Raw genomic sequence first — 19,230 nt, forward strand, 5'->3', positions numbered from 1 at the left:
AAGGGGTTGCCCCTAGATTAAAGCAGTGCGGAATCAAACATAACCTCAAACCCTGAGGGGAAACATAGAGACCACTGGCATGTACATTACATGCCTATAATTAACAAAGAAAAGAAACAGAAATATAGAATTACAGAAACCAAAAGCAGATCAAATAAAAAGGCAAGCAAAGAATGCACTACAAAAATAAAAATAAATGTAAAAATAAATAAAGCTAACTGTAGAAAGTCAATCAAAGGGATACAGTCTGAAACCTGCCCATATATGAATAGCGCACGTTAACCTTTGTACATCTGGGTGTAAGCCCTCAGAAAGCTTTTTGATCTCAAACTGTTTATATGCTAATAGGTCTCAAAAAATGTAAATGCCATCTCACAGGTGAAATATGTGAGAGATATAGAACTTAAGTCTAGAAGGCTCTCTCTTAGCAGCTGATATGAGAAAGAGAGAAAGGGTGGAAGAGAAAAATGAAAATAAAAGTTTACAAGGTAAAGATAAGACAGAATGGAAGGTTTATCTCTTGTACATGCCAGAAAAGGAAGAACAACAATATAACTCTTGATAACATCGTTCAGGGGAAATACATATTGTCATTAGGTCCCTAAAAAAGTATAAAGTTCTTCATCCAAATTATGACCTCTTGGTTTCTTCGTGTCAAGATCAAGAATACATTTAGTTTCCAACTGTCTCAGTGCCAATTCTCTATTACCACCCCTAGGGTGTTTGGCTATGGTGTAAATGCCAAAATATGTAAAGCCATCTAGCTTACCATCATGTACTTCTTTAAAATGTAAGGCCATGGGATATGTTGCATCAACATTTTTAATGGCTCGAATATGCTGCAACATCCGCAGCTTAAGTCTTCCTATGGTACTCCCAACTTACCACTTGCCACATGGACACGCGAGCACATAAACCACGTACTCAGTGTCACAGGTGATTCGCGATGTGATCGGAATACTTTTAGCCAAAATAGGGTGATCATATCTAGAGACATCCTTAGCAAACTGGCAGGCCTTAAATTTCCTACATTTTTGAAAGCCTATATTTGATGTATGTAGCCAGGTAGAGCCACTTGAGAGCGAGGAAGGACTCATAAAGCTAGAGACAAGATTATCTTTGAGTGAGGCAGAACGTCTGAATGTAATGTTCATCCTCTCACCCAGGATCCCTCCCAAATGTTCGTCCAATTGTAGAACATACCAGTGTTTTCTCATAATCTGTCGTATTTTCTGAGAATTTGTGCCATAAGTAAGAATGAGACGTGTCTCACTCTGACATTCTTGTGAATATGGTAACACTGTAGTTGCTAATAATAAAGAACGGTCTTGGTCCCTTGCTTTGTGATATGCTCGTTCCAGTATCTTCTTGGGGTAACCTCGCTGTTTGAATTTATGAGCCATATATCCGCATTCTGCATCAAAAGTCTCCAGTCTGGAACAATTCCTTCGTATGCGAATAAATTCGCCATATGGTATAGACCATTTCAGGGAGGTGGGATGATTGCTCTTTGATGTAGTGGTATATTGGAACTAGTCGGTTTCCTATAAAGTTCTGTTACAAGTTCCTCGGATGCCACTTTAACAAGAATATCGAGAAACACAATAGCAGTCTTATTGTGGCTCTCTGTAAACTGCAGATTTAGTTCATTGGTGTTAAGTTTCTTCACAAAGTCTAACCACTCGGAGCTGGTTCCATCCCAGATAATGAATAGATCATCTATGTACCTCAGCCAGAGTACAATTTTAGATGTATAACCATTGTGCTCTGAGCCCCAGACGACAAACTTCTCCCACCAACCCATGAATAAATTGGCGTACGAAGGAGCAAAAGTTGTCCCCATAGCGGTACCCTGGAGCTGTATATAAAACTCTTTATCAAATATAAAACAGTTATTGGTTAGACAAAGATGAATCATATCCAATATCATGCGACTGTGTGATAGAAAATTCATAGACCTGGTATGGAGAAAATATTCACAGGCCCGTAACCCATCTGCATGTCTGATAGAGGTATATAGGGATACTACATCTAGGGTGGTAAGCAGGTATGTGGATTCCCAGGTGATGCCATCAATCTTATTCAGAAAATCTTTGGTGTCTCTCAAATAAGAAGGAAGTGTCGTTACAAAGGACACCAAAGTCTCATCCACGAATTTTGAGGTGTTCTCATATAATGCCCCACAGAGTGTTACAATGGGGCGTCCTGGGGGCTTCCTCATGTTCTTGTGTACTTTAGGTAAAAAATAGATTGTTGGCATTACTGGAAATTTTGGATGCAAGTACTTGCACATATCTTCCTCTAGTAAACCCTTGTCTTTATATGTATTCAGCAAGTCAAAAAGTTTCATATTCATACCTGCACTGGGATCCTTACCCAATTTCGCATAGCAGGATTGATCATTGAGTTGTTTCACCGCCTCCTGGATGTAGTCAACACGGTTCATCACCACGATATTCATGCCTTTGTCAGATGGTTTGATAATGCAGTCTGACAACATGCTGAGATCCTTCAAAACACCAAGTTCATGACGTGTAAGGTTATCCCTATAGTTGCATTTAATCTTTCTGATTTTCCTTAAATCATTGATGACTAGATCCTGGAATGCTTCAATGTGTCCTCCCAGATTAAACATGGGATTAAATCTCGATTTGCACCTCAGTTGACTTGTGCCTGGCCAATCCGTATGTATATTCATGGAGTACCAGTCTAGATCTATGTTGTCATCAGATGGTGCACTGCCTGATCCCAGGCTTATGAGGTTACCAAATGTGGTCATAGCTTCAATGGAAACTGATGTGTGACCTTCTAGCATCTCTGGACTTGTTATTTTGGACGGGTTGATGGCAAAAAACTTTTTGAGCCTGACCTTACGCATATATTTGTCGAAATCTATGCGTGTTTCTGCATAGTTATAATGGCTCGTCGGGCAGAAGTTGAGGCAAAGTTTCAGAATTTTAAGTTGGTCGTCTGAAAGGGGGTGGGAGGAGAGATTGATGATGGACTTATCTTGTTCTTCCATATTAGTTGTTACAAATTCTTGGCGCCAGAGCGGGTCTTGCGTACTACCTGGTCCTTGTCCCCGGTGTTTGAGCCTGTGACTCCTCCTTGTTTTCTTCCTCCTCTCTGTCCCACCGATTTGCCTCTGCCTCTTGCTTTTTTGTTGCTGTTTCGTGTATCCATCCCCAGCAACTGCATTTCTTCCAAAAAATTCAGCTTTCGTATGGGTTGCTCACTTTCACTTTCCGTGGTATCCACTTCCGAAGATGAGCATGCAGCCGGAAGTTCCATTGCTGTTGAATGAGGACCAGTGGGTAATTTGAGTCTGAGGGTATCAAAGCTTTTGGCGAAGGTGAATACCCTTGCTTTTTCGTAATCTTCTTTGTCGCGTATAAATTTACGTTGTTTGCGCAACTTAATATCATCTTCAAATGCTTTGTGTCCTTTGTCCATGCTGTTTCTCATAGTTTTCCCCTCTTCACTCAGATCAATGATTTTAAGCTGGTCCTCCACTTCCTGTATTTTAGACAGTATTTTCTTTCTGTCCATTCCTGCATATTTGATGAGGATCCTCAGAAAAGAGACGGAACACAAACCGCTTGCTTCTGCCCATTCATGTAACATTGCAGGGTCTTGCTCATCGAACGTAGGTGTAGTCAATATACGTAAGCCTCTCGGCACTCTCCCCACATCTACATAATTCTGTAGTGAGAACTCCTCCCACCATTTTGAAATCTCTTTACGCTGCAATTTTTCCAATTCTCTTAATAATTTTATTTCTGTATTAGGCGGTGCCTCTGCCTGTGGTCCCTTTGGTTTCCCCACATCTGAGGTGGTTTGCTTCTCGCAAAACAGGGAAACTGCTTGTTCCCTTCTGGCTGTTTCCTTATCCTTTTGTGACATCATAGTGAAACATGTTTAAGAGTAGTCTGGCCTTGGTGTGTTCCTCTCCTGGAAAACAGTGTCCGTTCTTGCAATTATGAGCCTTAGATATCCCAGGTTCATACAAATCCCTGCGACGGAATATCCCAAAAGTAGTGTAGTCCAAAAGTCTTAGTCAGACAGTGACACTAGTGGACAAGCGTGGTAGTCGGAAATGCTCCCCACCCTCCGGTGAAAAAAATATTCCAACTAAAACCCACTGCCAAGTCTCACCTGGTTCCTTTCTGTTACTCCACCACTCCTAGTGGTTCGGGAATTTTCCGGAGCGCTGAGCACGGCGACTCTGAAGAAAAAGGAGAAATATGTCGTCTCGCGCTGCCAAATGTCGGGCGGGTGCAAAATTCCAACGCCGTTTTCCACGACGTGAAAATATTTGAAGAAAGAAAACCAATTCCCAGATCCTGGATGGAACCGGAAAAAAAGTCAGCGGAAATGCACTCCCAAGAACAGTAGAGAAAGCCTGAATAGCTCTCTACAAAGAGGTAAAAACACTCCAATATTAATCCAGACTGACAATGCTTTATTATTTATGTCAACATGGTAAGGAAAAAAGGCCAGAAAACGACGCGTTTCACGGTGCACAGACCGCTTGATCACGTTATAATTTAATTTTCAAATAAACCAATTAATTTGCAAAACAAACCTACTTCTTGACTCAGTGGGGTCAGGGGGATTCTAAGAGAGGGGTGTTATATAAGGGTTGTCATCCAGAGTAAACGAACTGGACATAAAAATATATCAATAAGGGTTTCCCTCAGCATCCCAGACTAGGCATTGACTTAGCTGTAGTGTTGAATTGAATCCGCTTACAAAGTGGGGGCTCGGAGCCGGGATATTCTAGGTTAGATTTACCACTTGTGCAGCTTAATACAGTGTGCCAACTGACCGGATAAACATATCCGGTTAGATCACCACGCTGTTTTACACTGTGAAAGCACCCCTCAAAGGAACGCTCTAGGAAACGGTCTGTTTTGCAAAATAAAACAAACTTCTGTAAGTCAGGAAGGAACTCAAATTCCAGAATGACGACACTGGTAGACATCAAAATAGCCAGAGAGCACTTCTTACATAAGCTATTTGTGAGAGGTGAATGGACTGAGCAGGGCCAGGATGCGTGGTTGCAGGCAATCACACAACAGGTCACTGCAACTGGGTTAGATATCTGGAGGGATCAGGGTCCCTTACGTGTGGCCCTTAGTGAACTATACATGGCTCCTAAAGCTAAAGATGAACACAACAAGATGGTTAGGATAGCAGCATATTTGTATCTATATAGGGGAGCCATGCAGGACAAATGTGCTGAAGGCCAAGATCTGGAAAATAGGCAACAGATCGCGTTAGAGAAGGCCCAATCTGACCTGGTCTCTTCTGAGCAGAGGATACACAGAAGCCAGGAGTCAGAAAATGAGAGCAGAAAGTATCTCATTAAAATCAAAGAGGAGATGTGTATCCTGCAACAGGAAAAGTCTGACCAGGATACCAGATTTCTGGCCTTGCAGAAGGAGTACCAAGAAGGTTTGGACTCCCTACTGCAGAGCCAGAAAAAGCTGGAGCAACAATTAGATTTCAATAGGGCATGTGCTGAGCAGGTAGTTACCCTGCAAAGTCACCTAGATAGGGAAAAGGCAGAGAGCAATAAACTGATCCTGAAAGACCTGGATACCCAGGCAGAGTTTGATCAGGAGCGCCAGAAAGCTGGTGCCTTTCAAAGGCAAAGGGACGACCTGTCGGTACAGATGCAGACTCTTAGTCAGGAAAGGGACACCTTAGGCCAGGAAGTCTGCCATTTAAAAAGAAAAAATGAAGAAAATCACTTGGCCCTCCAGGGGCTGGGTGACCTCCAAAAAGATCATCAGAACTTGTTAGAGCACACCAGGAGGGTGGAAGAGGCTCTGGCAAGAAGGGAGCAGGCCAGTAGGGATGGGACTCAGGAGGAAACCCTCCTGCAGCAAAGACTGGCCCTGTACTCGAGGACCAATCAGGAGGTACAGAGAGAGGATGGGGCTCTCTGCCAGCACAATGATAGGCTCCAGCAACAGGTAGCCATGCAGGAGAGACTGATAGAGTCTAGTAAGGCCTTAACTGAGGAACTGAAAGCGCAGGCTCTTGCATTGAAACAGGGAGCAGGGGCTGATAGAGATGAGGTTCGCTGGGAAAGGGAAATGCCTGAGCATAACCTCAGGAGCCCTAGTACCAGAGGCCTTCATCTCTCCCAGTCCCTGGACTCTGCCACCCCCATGTCCCCTTGCACACATGAGCACAGGGCCACAGGGATGGCAGATTACTATCCAGCCAAAAGTATGGGGCTCATAGGCCAGTACCACCCAGGAATGGATGGGCGGGCATCTGGGTATGGGCACCTAAGTACAGTGCAATTTAGTGGGGCACCCCAGGAGAGTAGGCCCACTAAGGGCATCCTGAAAACTTCTGCCCAGTTAGGTCAGTGGGGGGGTACCCATCAAATCCTGGTAGCAAGGAGGGATCTGAAGTCTCCTCTGAGCGTCACAGGACAAAGGAGACCAGTTCCCCACATTCTGCCATCTATTCTCAGGCTTGCAGAATCCGGAAAAACCTGGAAGATCAGACGGGCACCTCTGGGAGCGGTGCTTCTGAATCAGAGGATGAATGGACCAGGGTTACCCGAACCAAAAAGGCCAATAAGGTGAAAAGGGCCTTGCTTAAGGACCCCTTAAAACAGATTAAGGCAATCAGGAGTGTCATCACACCTTATCATAAGAATGGCAAATATTCTGTTTGGGAACACTTGGAGCTCTATGAGCAAATGATGGAGACTTTCCATTTGAAGGACAGCAGTAGCTGCATCCAGTATGTCAAATGGACATTCTCCCCTGAATACTCCAGTTTCTTTGCGGGGCTGGAGGACCAAAACCATTCAAGATGGTCCACATATAGGGCGGCCATCTTGAAACATTTTTCGGTACATAGAAATCCCCAAGAGGTTCGCAAGGCAGCCTACAATTTGCAATGTGGGGAGTATCAGGCCCCACAAGAATTCGTGCAAGAATTGAAGCGTGCCTTTGCGCAGACCACCAGAAGGGTGCACACGGACAGCAGAGAATTCATCAACACATTTTTCCATGCTATTCCCAAGTACATAATGACCCAGCTCATGAGAGATTTTCACGGGAAAAGATCTTTAGACTGGGTCATTGAGCAAGCCACCCGGATCTATGAGGTGCAGAAGCCCATAGAAAATGAAAGTAATGCGCAGAAAAACCCCCAAAACCAACAGCACCCCTGCTGCTGCCAAGGTGGCGGAGGTAAAGGTTGCCCCCGTTTTAGATTTGGAGATGGGGGGCCTAAAAACCTGCCTGCGCAGAACAACTCTAACACCAGAAGGCCCTCGGGCCAGTCACAGACAGGGAGTCAAGGAGGTAGCCCCACAAATGGGGTCCCTCGCTCCCCTGATTATGTAAGTCCCTGCTACAAGGGAAACTGACCCATCCTGGGTTATGTGTGGACTCCTCCAGCCCAACGGGGGGGATCCAGCCAAGCGCCTAACCCGGGGAACTACCCTCCTATCTTCCCCCAGGAGGGCAGAAATTCACCAAATCCTGGGCAGAACTTTTTCCCCAGGTATCCACCCAATTTCCAACCCCAAAACCATCCATCCTTCTTTCCCCAATTCCCTGAGCCCAGACAACCTAATCCAGGAGAGGGGAGGCCAAGGGTGGAGGGGTACCCAAATCTTCCCAACCCGGGGTATTACCAGAGAAGCGATAGCTACCCTTCCCAGGATCAGCCCAGGGCAGATAATAGAGCCCCGTATCAGCCTGAGCGGGTTTCACAACTTGAGCGCCAGGTCCAAAATATGGCACGGGATCTGGGTCACATACTGAGGGCTCAACAGAACCCTCAGATGAGCATGCCACCACTGAATGCCCCAAACTCTGGGCCTGGTGCTCCAGAACAATTACGGGGGCAGCACCCCGATAACCCACCGGTTCCCAGGGAGGAGGCACAAGGGGAAGAGGGGTGTAAAGCCTTGGAGGAAGCTTCCTTCCCAACTTGTAAACAGCCCCTGGAAAACCAGGAACCGGAAACAAAATCTCCTGCCCCTGAAAGCCTGCCTCCCAAGGAGCAGAGGGGGGGGTAGGAGAAACAAAGGACCCAAACAGACCCACTTTGTGGAGGAGGTACAGGTCTTCCAATGTGAGGGAGAGGGATCCTCAGAGGATCCTGGGAAAAGGATCTTCTCCTTCAGAGATGGGGGAACTCCTCCCAAGGAAAAATGGGTCCCAAGAGATTCCAATCCAGAATGGGTAGATGTGGGGATTGAGCTGTCGCCGCCCATCATCCTATCCCAGAACCAACAAAACCAAAAACCCCTGGTTCAAACCCATCCTGGTGACTGCCTCCGAAAAGGCAGGGGCGGCCCAGAACGGGAACCAGGGGAACCTAAAACCGAATCAATAGACTGGGTAGATGTGGGGATTGAGCTGTTGCCGCCCATCATCCTATCCCAGAACCAACAAAACCAAACTTCCCGGGTTCAAACCCATCCTAGTGACTGCCTCCAAAAAGGCAGGGGCGGCCCAGAACCGGAACCAGGGGAACCTAAAACCGAATCAACAGACTGGGTAGATGTGGGGATTGAGCTGTCGCCGCCCATCATTCTATCCCAGAACCAACAATACCAAAATCCCATGGGTCAAACCCATCCTGATGACTGCCTCCAAAAAGGGCGGGGGGCGGCCCAGAACCCGAAACCATTTCCAGTTGCCAACTTTTTCTTTCAGATTCCCCAGGCTCTCCACAGAATTCTGCCCAAATTTCTTCTCTCTCAATGTCCAAAACCATAAACTTAGCCCATCAGTTGTCCAAAAATCTGCATTATCTGTGCCCCCTTGAGGAGAAGGAGGGAAGATACTATGCCCCGGTACAAGTACAGGGGAAGGGTACAATCTTGGCGCTGGTGGACACTGGATCTCAAGCCACCCTCCTGTCCAGAAGTGCTTTTGATGAACTGAATTCAGGTAGGGGGGAGAAGTACCAAATTCCCCTCACCTCTCTTCCTGGACAACTTCAGAACTTTGACGGGAAGGAAATTCCCGTTGAGGGGACTGCAGAGTTGGACATTAAAATTGGGCGACACAAGGTGAAACACCCGGTCATAGTAGTAACTCCAGAGGGCACCCCTTGTTTACTAGGGAATGACCTCCTGAGAAGGTTGTCACCCCTAATAGATTGCATAAACAAGGTCCTCTGGACCCAGACTAGCCAACCAATAAAATTAAAACAGAGTGTCAACCATGTTAGTTTAAACGGCACCTGCCACATGGTTGAACAAAAATCTGACCAAGTAGAATTTCACTTCCAGAACAACCAAATTCCAGACGTGGCAGTAATAGCAGTAGGACAACAGACTGGTGATGGGGGGTCCTCTCTATTTCTGAAAATCAACCTTCCTTCCAGGTTAAGGTGGTATTCCACACTGGAAGGAAATACTCTGAAATTCTTTACCAATCCACAATCAGACACTCCCACTCCTATATTCCAGGAAGATGTGAAATCAGCTCAGAGCCTTGCTGATATTCAGCATATTGGAGAGCAGTTGTTCATCCCTGTTCAGTGAAATGATGGGAAGGACTCTGTTCTCGCCCAAGTGTGTGTGAACAACGGTAAGAGCCTCATCAGCGAAGCCATGTTCCGCCAACTCCCAAAAGATCCAGCCATTCCCACATTCAAACTGATAGACAAATGGGAGATGGACCTGGAAGCACCCAATTCCAAACATCTCCTGCCAAGCAGGTGTATGCTCAAAATCTCCATTGGCAACAAGAGCTTAGTCCATAATTTTTGGGTCGTGCGAGACGTCACTGCCGCCTTTTACTTAGGCAGTGACATTCTCAATCGCTTTGTCATTAGTTTGAACTAATAAACTTCAAAGCTTGGTCCCGATTAGCGGATAATCCCATGGGCTTTGATGATCCAGAAAAAGCATTTAGGTCAGCTCAATTGCTACCTTATGCAGTTGAAATTCAGATTAAAGAGGAAGTCACCATCCCAGAAAGGACCCGACAATTCTCCCTGGAAGTGAAAGTTAAAAGAGGACAAAAATTGAAAAACTGATGCTTATATTCATCTAAATGCTTCTCTCCAACAGCAAGGGTTGGGGGTAAACCCAACACCATTAGTCAACATAGAACATGACACCATTCCAATAGAGGTGGATAACAGCGACTTAAAGAGTATTACTCTAGCCGCAGGCACCATTATTGGAATGGCGGTTGATGACCGACATTTCTCCATTGATTTAGGAAATTAACTGTTAGGACCCATCCCCAAGGACTGTTTTGACAGTGACAGTGATGACAATACAACACCAGACAGGATTTTCACCCGGCATGGGGGGAACTTCCTGGTGTACACTTCTTGCCCTTATGGTAAGGAAGATGTGACTTGTGACTTCAGGAGGGATGAGGTGATTTTCCAGGTCCATGAGGGCTGCCTTTCCCACCTGAAGCCTCCAGTCCAAATCAGCACTTTGACCAGGGACTTCTCCACCCAGCTGGAGGAGGCCGCTGAGATAGCCAAACCAGAAGTCTTTCCAGGCTTCAGGCAGATGGTGGAAGAGAGAGTCAACCTAGCTGATGCCTGTGTGACTCTGGGACAGAAGCAAAAGTTGAAACAAGTTTTCTTGGATTTCCAAGATCTCTTTGCGGTAGACTCATATGACTGTGGTCGCACCGACATCCACACAACAACAATTCCCACGGACCCTGGCATGACTCCAGTGTTTGTGAAGCAATATCGCTTGCCTCTCGCATCCATGGAGTCCCTGACTGAAATAAGTAAGAACCTTGAGTCCCGGGGAATAATCCGTCCAGTCCACAGGACTTTCAATAATCTGGTTCTGGGAATATTGAAGCCAAACGGCCAGTGGAGACTCTGCGCCGACCTTAGGGAGCTCAACAAACGGGTCCATACTTCCCGATGGCCTCTGCCCTACATTGACCAAGGGCTGGCCCAGATCCAGGGGTCACAGGTATTCACTGCAATAGACCTGACCAATGGATACTGGACCGTGCTTGTCAGTAGGGAGGACCAATACAAACTGGCTTTTACCTTCAGGGGCCAGCAGTACACATGGACCCGGACTCCCTTCGGATACCTCAACTCCGGCAATGAATTCAACATTTTCATACATAAGGCCATGCCCGACCTGGGTGCGAGGGGTAACCTGGCTTATGTAGATGATGTCCTCATCAAAATTTCATCTGTGGAGGAACACATAGCGGAGATCCGTTATGTTCTGACGCAGTTGAGGGCCACCGGAGCAAAACTTTCCTTTCAGAAGGCACAGTGGTGTAGAACCCGTGTCAATTTCTTGGGGCATGAGATTACTCCTCAGGGTCTCTGTCCCCAAGAAAAGAAAGTGGAAGCACTCCAGAAACTGAAGGATCCCACAACTCAGCGGGAACTAAGGAGTCTCCTTGGACTGACTAATTACAGCAGAAAGTTCATTGAGGGCTACGCAGAGATCACTAGACCCCTGATTCATCTCCTGAAGGGGGGGGTCAAGTGGGAATGGGGTCCAGAACAAGTCGAGGCAGTAAGACAACTCAAAAGAAGCCTCTCACAACCGCCTTGCCTAGCTTACCCTGTCAGAAACAAGGAGTTCTTCCTGGAGACAGGGTTTTCTAATACATGCTAGACGGCAGCATTATACCAAAAGCATGACAAGGTCAATAAAGTAATCTCCTATGCGAGCAAAACTTTATCCTCGGTGGAGGAAAAATTCAATGATTGTGAGAAGGCACTCCTGGCAACGGTGTGGGCATTGAAGAATTACCGCCCGTTCATCCAGGGGGAACACATCATAGTGGAGACTCCACACCAGCCTCTGCAATATCTCCAAAGTGACAGAATCCGGGCTGGAAATGTGAGTAATTCCCGAATTACTTCCTGGATTCTGTCAATGCAAGACTTTCCTGTGGAGGTCAGATATGGCCAAAACAAGAAGAGTCCCCTCGCGCAAGGTCTGGCTGACTTGCATGATTGTGCCAGAGAAAACTGTCTCGAGGACAAAAGTCTAAAAATCAAGGACAACATGGAGGCATACCTCAATTCCCCTCACAAAGTCTTTGAAGAAGACAAGTGTGAGGGAATGTCCACTGTCTATGTGGATGGATGCTCGTACAATGTTGACAACAACGGGGAGAAAGAACTGGTGGCCCGGCGTAGGGAATGCATGGGTGAAGGAGTTTCCAGAACCCTCCGCTGAGTACAAAATTGGTCCCCGAAGTGGTCAGGTGGCAGAATTGATGGCTGTGCATCAGGCCATCCTCACTGCCATCCAACATCAACTCCACAAACTGGTCATAATCACAGATTCGGATTATGTACGGAAAAGGTTCGTGGAGCACCTGGTTAACTGGAGAACCAGAGGCATGCTATGTGCTAATAACAAACCTTTGAAACATGGGAAGTTAATTCAAAACATTGATGATCTGGTCACCTCGAATGGAATGACCATCTACTGGAAGAAGATCAAGGGTCATTCCAAAGTAGAGGGACCAGACAAAACTGGAAATGACTTAGCTGATCAGCTGGCCAAAACCGGGTACATCCAAGGGGATCTAATAGAGATTGAGTCCCTGTTGGGGGAAATCCACGTCACTGCTATCACTAGGTCCCAGACAAATGCTCACAATGATCTTTCAACTGCACAATGGAGTAAGTAGACCCCTGATGCTGATTTGATTTCAGCTCAGAAGGGGGACCCAATAATTGGTAAGTTTTACCAACAGATTGAGGACCCTGAGAACTCTACCCTGACGGATACCGATTACATTGGGAAAGAGGACCTAAGAGTGTTGATGAAATGTCCAAAAAGGTTCCGAATCCAAGACGGTTTGTTGGTAAGGAAATCCCAAGCTGGCCATGATCAGTGGGTGGTTCCTACCTCATTCCGAAGCCTGATGTTAAGTCACGCCCATGATGCGGCCACCGCCGGTCATAGGGGGTTTCACACAACACTTGAGATCTTAAGAGAGGTTGCATACTGGCCACACATGGGGCAGGTCCTCGACCAATGCTTGAAGGGGTGTCTGGTGTGTGCACAATTTCAGCCAACATCCCTCTCACACCGGGCACTTCTCCAAAAGAGGGGGATGACACTGCAATGGTCAGATTTGCAAATCAACTTCGTAGGCCCTGTAATTTGCTCGTCTAGAGGAAACAAATACATGTTGACCGTCACATGCTTGTTTACCAAGTGGGTGGAATGTCTCCCGGCCCCAAATTGCAAGGCAGAAACAGCAGCTGCCCTGATGATTAACCACATCTTTTCCCGTTTTGGTCTACCTCAAAGGATTGAGTCAGACAGAGGTAGCCATTTCACCAGCGAGATAATGACAAAGATGTGGGAGATACTGGGGGTCAAAAGGAAGCCACACATTGCTTACAGGCCAGCTTCTTCTGGAGCAGTAGAGAGATACAACCGAACCATTGTGAGCATATTAAAAAAGTTTGTGGCAGATTCTGGGCCAAGTTGGGATATCCGATTACCTCTGGTCCTAATGGCCATCAGATCTACCCCTTCCTCTGCAACTAAAATGTCACAGTTTGAGCTGATGACTGGACGTAAGATGGTGCTTCCCCAGCATTTGCTCTACAGGACCCAAGAGCAGACATTGATAAATGCCTCCACAACTCATGAGTATGTGGAGAATTTAAGGAAACACCTCCAACATGCTTTTGCCTATGCTCAGCGGAATCTAGAAAGATCAGCTGATAGCATGAAAACCCACTACGACCTGAAGACCACCAGGAAGGAATATACTGTGGGAGACCGGGTCTATCTATCCAATTTCCAAAGGAACCAGGCCAAACAGCGAACATTTTTGCCTACATGGAAGGGACCGTTTGAAATTATAGACAAGGTCTTCCCAGTAGCGTATAAGATCCGCATCACCAAAGGTAGTCTGGCGGAAGGGGACGACAAGTGGGTACATATAAATCAGCTAAAGTGTTGCCATCCCAGGCACACTCTGCAGCAACTGGAGGAGTCCTCTGCAATACCAGAGGGGGCCACTCCAGATTAATTCAGTTCCACCCTAAAATATCCCAAATATAGTCTCTAAAATATAATGATTCTTGTATGCAACTGTCTTTGAATTATATCTTGTTTTTTAAAATAAGAATGCTATGTCTCTTGATTTATAAAATGTACATGCAGCCCCACTAGATCAATAGTGGGGGAGAAATGTCTACGAATAGGTATTGCCGCTTTTGCTTTCTCATCCTAGGGGAGATGAAACCATGGAGACTGACCAAGGAGGACGACCGGGGACCGGGAGCAGAGATCCGAGGGGCCCGGGGTACCGCCCAATATTCCCATCAGGACCGGCGAGGAGAACCGATCGATCCAACCGGATGGAGGAAAAGATGCTGAACTGTGCCATCTACGGAAATTGGAAGAAGATGATGCGGACATACTAGCGAGTGGATCAAAAACATCCCTTGCACCTGACTCCCCCTCGACTCCAAATCAAAGCGCAGTCGGGCGGGGGTGCTTGTCAAGTGTTTTGAGCCATGTTGAATCAATAGACTGGGTAGATGTAGGGATGAGCTGTTGCCGCCCATTATTCTATCCCAGAACAAACTAAATCAATAGACTGGGTAGATGTGGGGATGAGCTGTCGCCGCCCACATTCACGCCAGAATCCAGGAGAACCGCGCAGTTTGCGCACACCAAAAGGGTCACCTAATCTGCCACCCACCAGTGCAAAGAAAGATGGTTCTGTTCAAAATCCGTTTTTATTGATGTCAAAAAGTTGCTAAAATCATGGGCACAAGACCACTCTAAAGATACAACCTTCTTGTGGGGGGTTCCACATCACCACTCTACTGTAAGAATGCCATCAAAACAATGTTATGCAAGGATCATATACTATCAAGCAAAAGACCACTCTATTGAAATGCATTAATTCAAGACAGACCCCAAAAATGGGTGCAGTACCAGCTTTGTCCACAAACCGGCGCTAGCGGTCTAAACTCTGACAAGAGAACTGCTACTTCAGAAGCTAATCAGCCTCCTGAGACAGCTGGAAACTTCAAAGGCCCGCTGGTTAATTAAAACTCTTAACCACCTGCTGTTCCCAGAGACAATCTGATTTCATTAACAGGCCAAGAGGCTGGGAAACCTTCTCACCTCAGAGACGCACACAACAGCCCAGGAAATCACAGGTTCATGCTAACCAAATGCAGAGTGGCCCCCTGGCCTGCTGACCCCAGCCGACACAATAGATTCTTGCAATTGAATGGGGTATGTTGATTTTCAGTGAGGACTGTAAACAGAGCCCTGCCTGGGAGAGGAGAGACATGTGGTACTCCCAAGTTTCTGGGAGTGGACTCAGACACTTTTGTGGAATCATATTGCAGCAAATATATGTTTAAGTTAAATGCTTCTAAAATATTGTATTAAGCTCACAAAAATGTGCAATTTGGAGAACCTTAATCCAAGAAATGTACCCACAATTCAAGACTTGATTCAACTTTGTACCATGTTCTGAGGCGAAACCCCGCTATATATTGATATTACAGACACCGGGTTTATGCTAGAAACCTAGTAAATTACTGGAATGTGTGTAGAAGGAGGGTGTACATTTGTGTAATTTTCGATACAGATTTAACATTGGTAAACCAACTAAAAACGAAATTAAGTTGCCATTTGTGAATGCAAGCCCTCAGGAAGATCAGAATCTAACAAGCATGGACCATAAATAATCGGTAATATGTAAATGTAATTTCAACAAATTGTGTATCTAGGAAATATGTATTTGGATCAGAAATAGATTTGTGTGCACATTGACAAGGGGAGTGTCTGTCTGTAAGCCATAAGGATGACACACAACCCAGCTCCCCAATCAAGGGAGAGAGGAGGACGTGGCCAATGATAGATTGTGAGGGGCTGGCTCAGCTATGCCCAGGCACACACCCACTTTCTAAACACATAAAAAGAGCCACTGGAAGCCAGATAGGACTTTTTTTCTTTTTCACTTTCTGCAGAGCATTTTGACATCAGACTTCACATCCAGAGATCCAGACTTCGAATCCATCAATCTCCAGAGACCAGAAATTAACTCCAGAATGTGTAGCAGAGAGGCCTGAATCCACAAGCTGAATCCTTTTTCAGCAGGCCTCCAAATCATTTGCAAACTATTCAACAGCCGGGCGAGCTGTTTGAATTTTTGCCAAGAACTTTTGTCAGAACCAGAGACCAGACCGCCGTGCAGTGCCGAGAACATTTGTCAGAACCAGAGATCCAGACCGCTGTGTAGTGCCACTAGCAGAGCTGACCCAGAAGGTAGAATTATCCAGTGAGCAGAACCAGTCAAAGACCATCCGTGGGGAGGGAACCGCAGTCCAATCCTGACCCGATCCGTGGCGAAGTCGCATTCCTCTCCAAAATATAGTGTGAGTACCGCCAGAACTGTGCAAAAACCAATCTCTTAGTTTAAAATAATCTAATCCAAACTATTTTAACCTATTTAGAACTGCCTCCTAGAATCGTGTCATTCTGTAATTTTTAAACCTGAAAACTGTCATCTCTCATTCTGAGCTTTGAAATTTCAAATCCGAAAAACTACCTTTACAAAATCGTCCGTATCTCAGGAACCGTTTGTTCTAGGAGCGAGTTTTAACTGTCATCTTAAAGCTAAGATTCTGAGCTTTCCAACGAACCTAAAACCGACTTATAGTGCCTCTGTAATTGCGCTCGACGCACGCGACTAAATTGCAGCGATTTGACAATTTGCTTCATTTTAGCCACGGGTAAAAATATTTGTCTTTGCTTCCATCCCTGAAATTTGTTTTCAACCTAATAACCATCCCTAAATCATTGATAGGGCTGGCCTGAACTGATTCAAAGTATCTATCACCTACCCTGAACCTCCTATAGGGAATTAAAAGAAATTTGAGTATATGTTTCACTTCATTGCCACCACATTTAAAAGGATTTTGCTTGTGTTTAAAACTCCTACCTGTTTTCCTCTAAGCTTGCTACGGGGGAACTGAATTATATTTGATTGCATTCCTGAGAACTGTGTGCTTTCCTTCCATCTCTTTACATTGCATAAAGGGGGGCAGGGGGTAAATTGCTACCAGGGGGAAAAGTGATTACATTGTTTTGGTTGAAATCATATCAAGTTTATTTTCTGTACTGCATTTCATTCATCATTGCATTGTCTTTGAAGCCATAAAAGCATTCTCAGCTACCTTATCCTCTCTATATCACTTCTAAGCCATCAAAGGAGTGTACCACTGTAACATTATCCATTGTTGATCACTATCATCTTCACAAGTGTGCTATCAAATATTAATTTATTATAAAAGTGTGATATATATATATATATATATATATATATATTGTTGTTTAATTTTCAAATAAACCTTTTCATTTGCAAAACAAACCTACTTCTTGGCTCAGTGGGCTCAGTGGGGTCAGGGGGATTCTAAGAGAGGGGTGTTATATAAGGGTTGTCATCCAGAGTAAACTAACTGTACATAAAAATATATCAATAAGGGTTTCCCTCAGCATCCCAGACTAGGCATTGACTTAGCTGTAGTGTTGGATTGAATCCGCTTACACCACTCCCAAGCAAATAGGTCCATTGAGCGATTTAACAGGGTGGTTAATGGCAGGATGCAGTTACTTGTACCAAAAGGGTATTCCTTCAAGAGGCAAGCAACTTAGAAGTTATGGGTATATAGAGCACGCAGCCACCCTACCATTGGTATTAACCCGTTCAGATTGATGAAAAGGAGAGACTGCCAGGACATTTGATTGTTCTCTTTGTTGTCTCCAGTTGTGGAGTAGGCAAACAGGGTAATAAACAAGAGTATCAAGATGGCACAGCCCAAGGGAAAAGTGGCATAGGAGGCATGATGGCCATAAAAGAAACATCATTAGTTCAATGATCACACCAATGTAACCGACTTGGGCCCCATTTCCATCATTACAGTTGACGTGTGGTGTGTAGTGAATAACTATAAAGCACACATCAGGAGCAAAAGGCTTGCAATCTAGCATCCTGCCACTGGAGAATCTGTTGGACGTGTATTCGGGAACACAAGGCCTGCTCGGTTGTTTAAAAATATTGTCTCCTTAGTCAATACCTGCTTACAGCTATTTTTATATTAATGTTGTCTGCCAAGTAAATACAATTATCTGGACGTATCAGAACCAAGTTCGATTTCTTTCCATTCTTTAGGTAATACATTGGTTCATGGAGAAATACCTGGTTTAAGATGTCCTCCTCTGTTTGAGTGACCTTTAGATGTGGCATTATGATGTCATCACATCATTTATGGAACATATAGTTAACACTGCAATAGACAAGAGATGCTTGATGTTAAACAGCGAAAATGTAGCGTCTGGGCCCCGAGATTTCGTCACACTGCTACAGAAAAGCAAGGTAAGAGGATAACATTATCTATAGTATATTCATATTATTAAGATAACAACTAGTAGTAATTGTGAACATTGTGGCCCTTGGCAATTTTGAGTATGGGTCTTTAGAGGACTGTTTAAATCAGGTGATGTTTTTGCTATGTTCAAAGCATCTCACTCTCTTTCTCATCATCCTTGTTTTTTTCAACTCCTTCATTCTATTCTGTCCCCTAAATCCCCCGATCCTTCCTTTTTCTCATTTCTCTCATCTTCTGACTTTGCAAACTACTTAACATCTAAAGTAGCTACTCTTGGCTCTTTGTCTGCATCTGCCCCTCTTCTTCGCCTTCTGTGGCCTCACGCCATACTCGCTATCTTCCTTCTCTCTGCCCTTTCTGACTTTGGCACCCCTGCAGTTCTTGCTCGGGCCCACCCCACTGCCTCCCCCGCTGATTCTCTTCCTTCTAACCTTATTCCTCAAATCCATCCTCATCTTCTCCCTTACCTTACTTCTCTTATTAAATTAATTCTTCGCTCTCCAATTCTTCTTTTCCTTCCCTCTTTAAACATGTGCTCATTCTCCCTATTTTGAAGAAACCGCCTCTTGGCCCTTCACTCCCCACTAACTTTCGCCCAATCGCTCTTGTTTCTTTTTTATCTAAACTTCTTGAGCGCACTGTCTATTCTCAAGTTTCTGCCTTTCTTAATCTCCATACTCTTCTGCCCCCTTCAATCTGGGTTTCAACCCTCTCACTCAATGTAGACCACTTTATTAAATGTGTCCAATGCTCTTCTTACAGCTCGCCATTCTATTCTAAATGTTCCTCTATTCTTATCCTTTGCGACCCTCCTGCAGCTTTTGATACTGT

This window comes from Ambystoma mexicanum, chromosome 2p (assembly GCF_040938575.1).
Source record: "Ambystoma mexicanum isolate Mex_15411 chromosome 2p, UKY_AmexF1_1, whole genome shotgun sequence".
In the NCBI taxonomy this organism is placed as follows: domain Eukaryota; kingdom Metazoa; phylum Chordata; class Amphibia; order Caudata; family Ambystomatidae; genus Ambystoma; species Ambystoma mexicanum.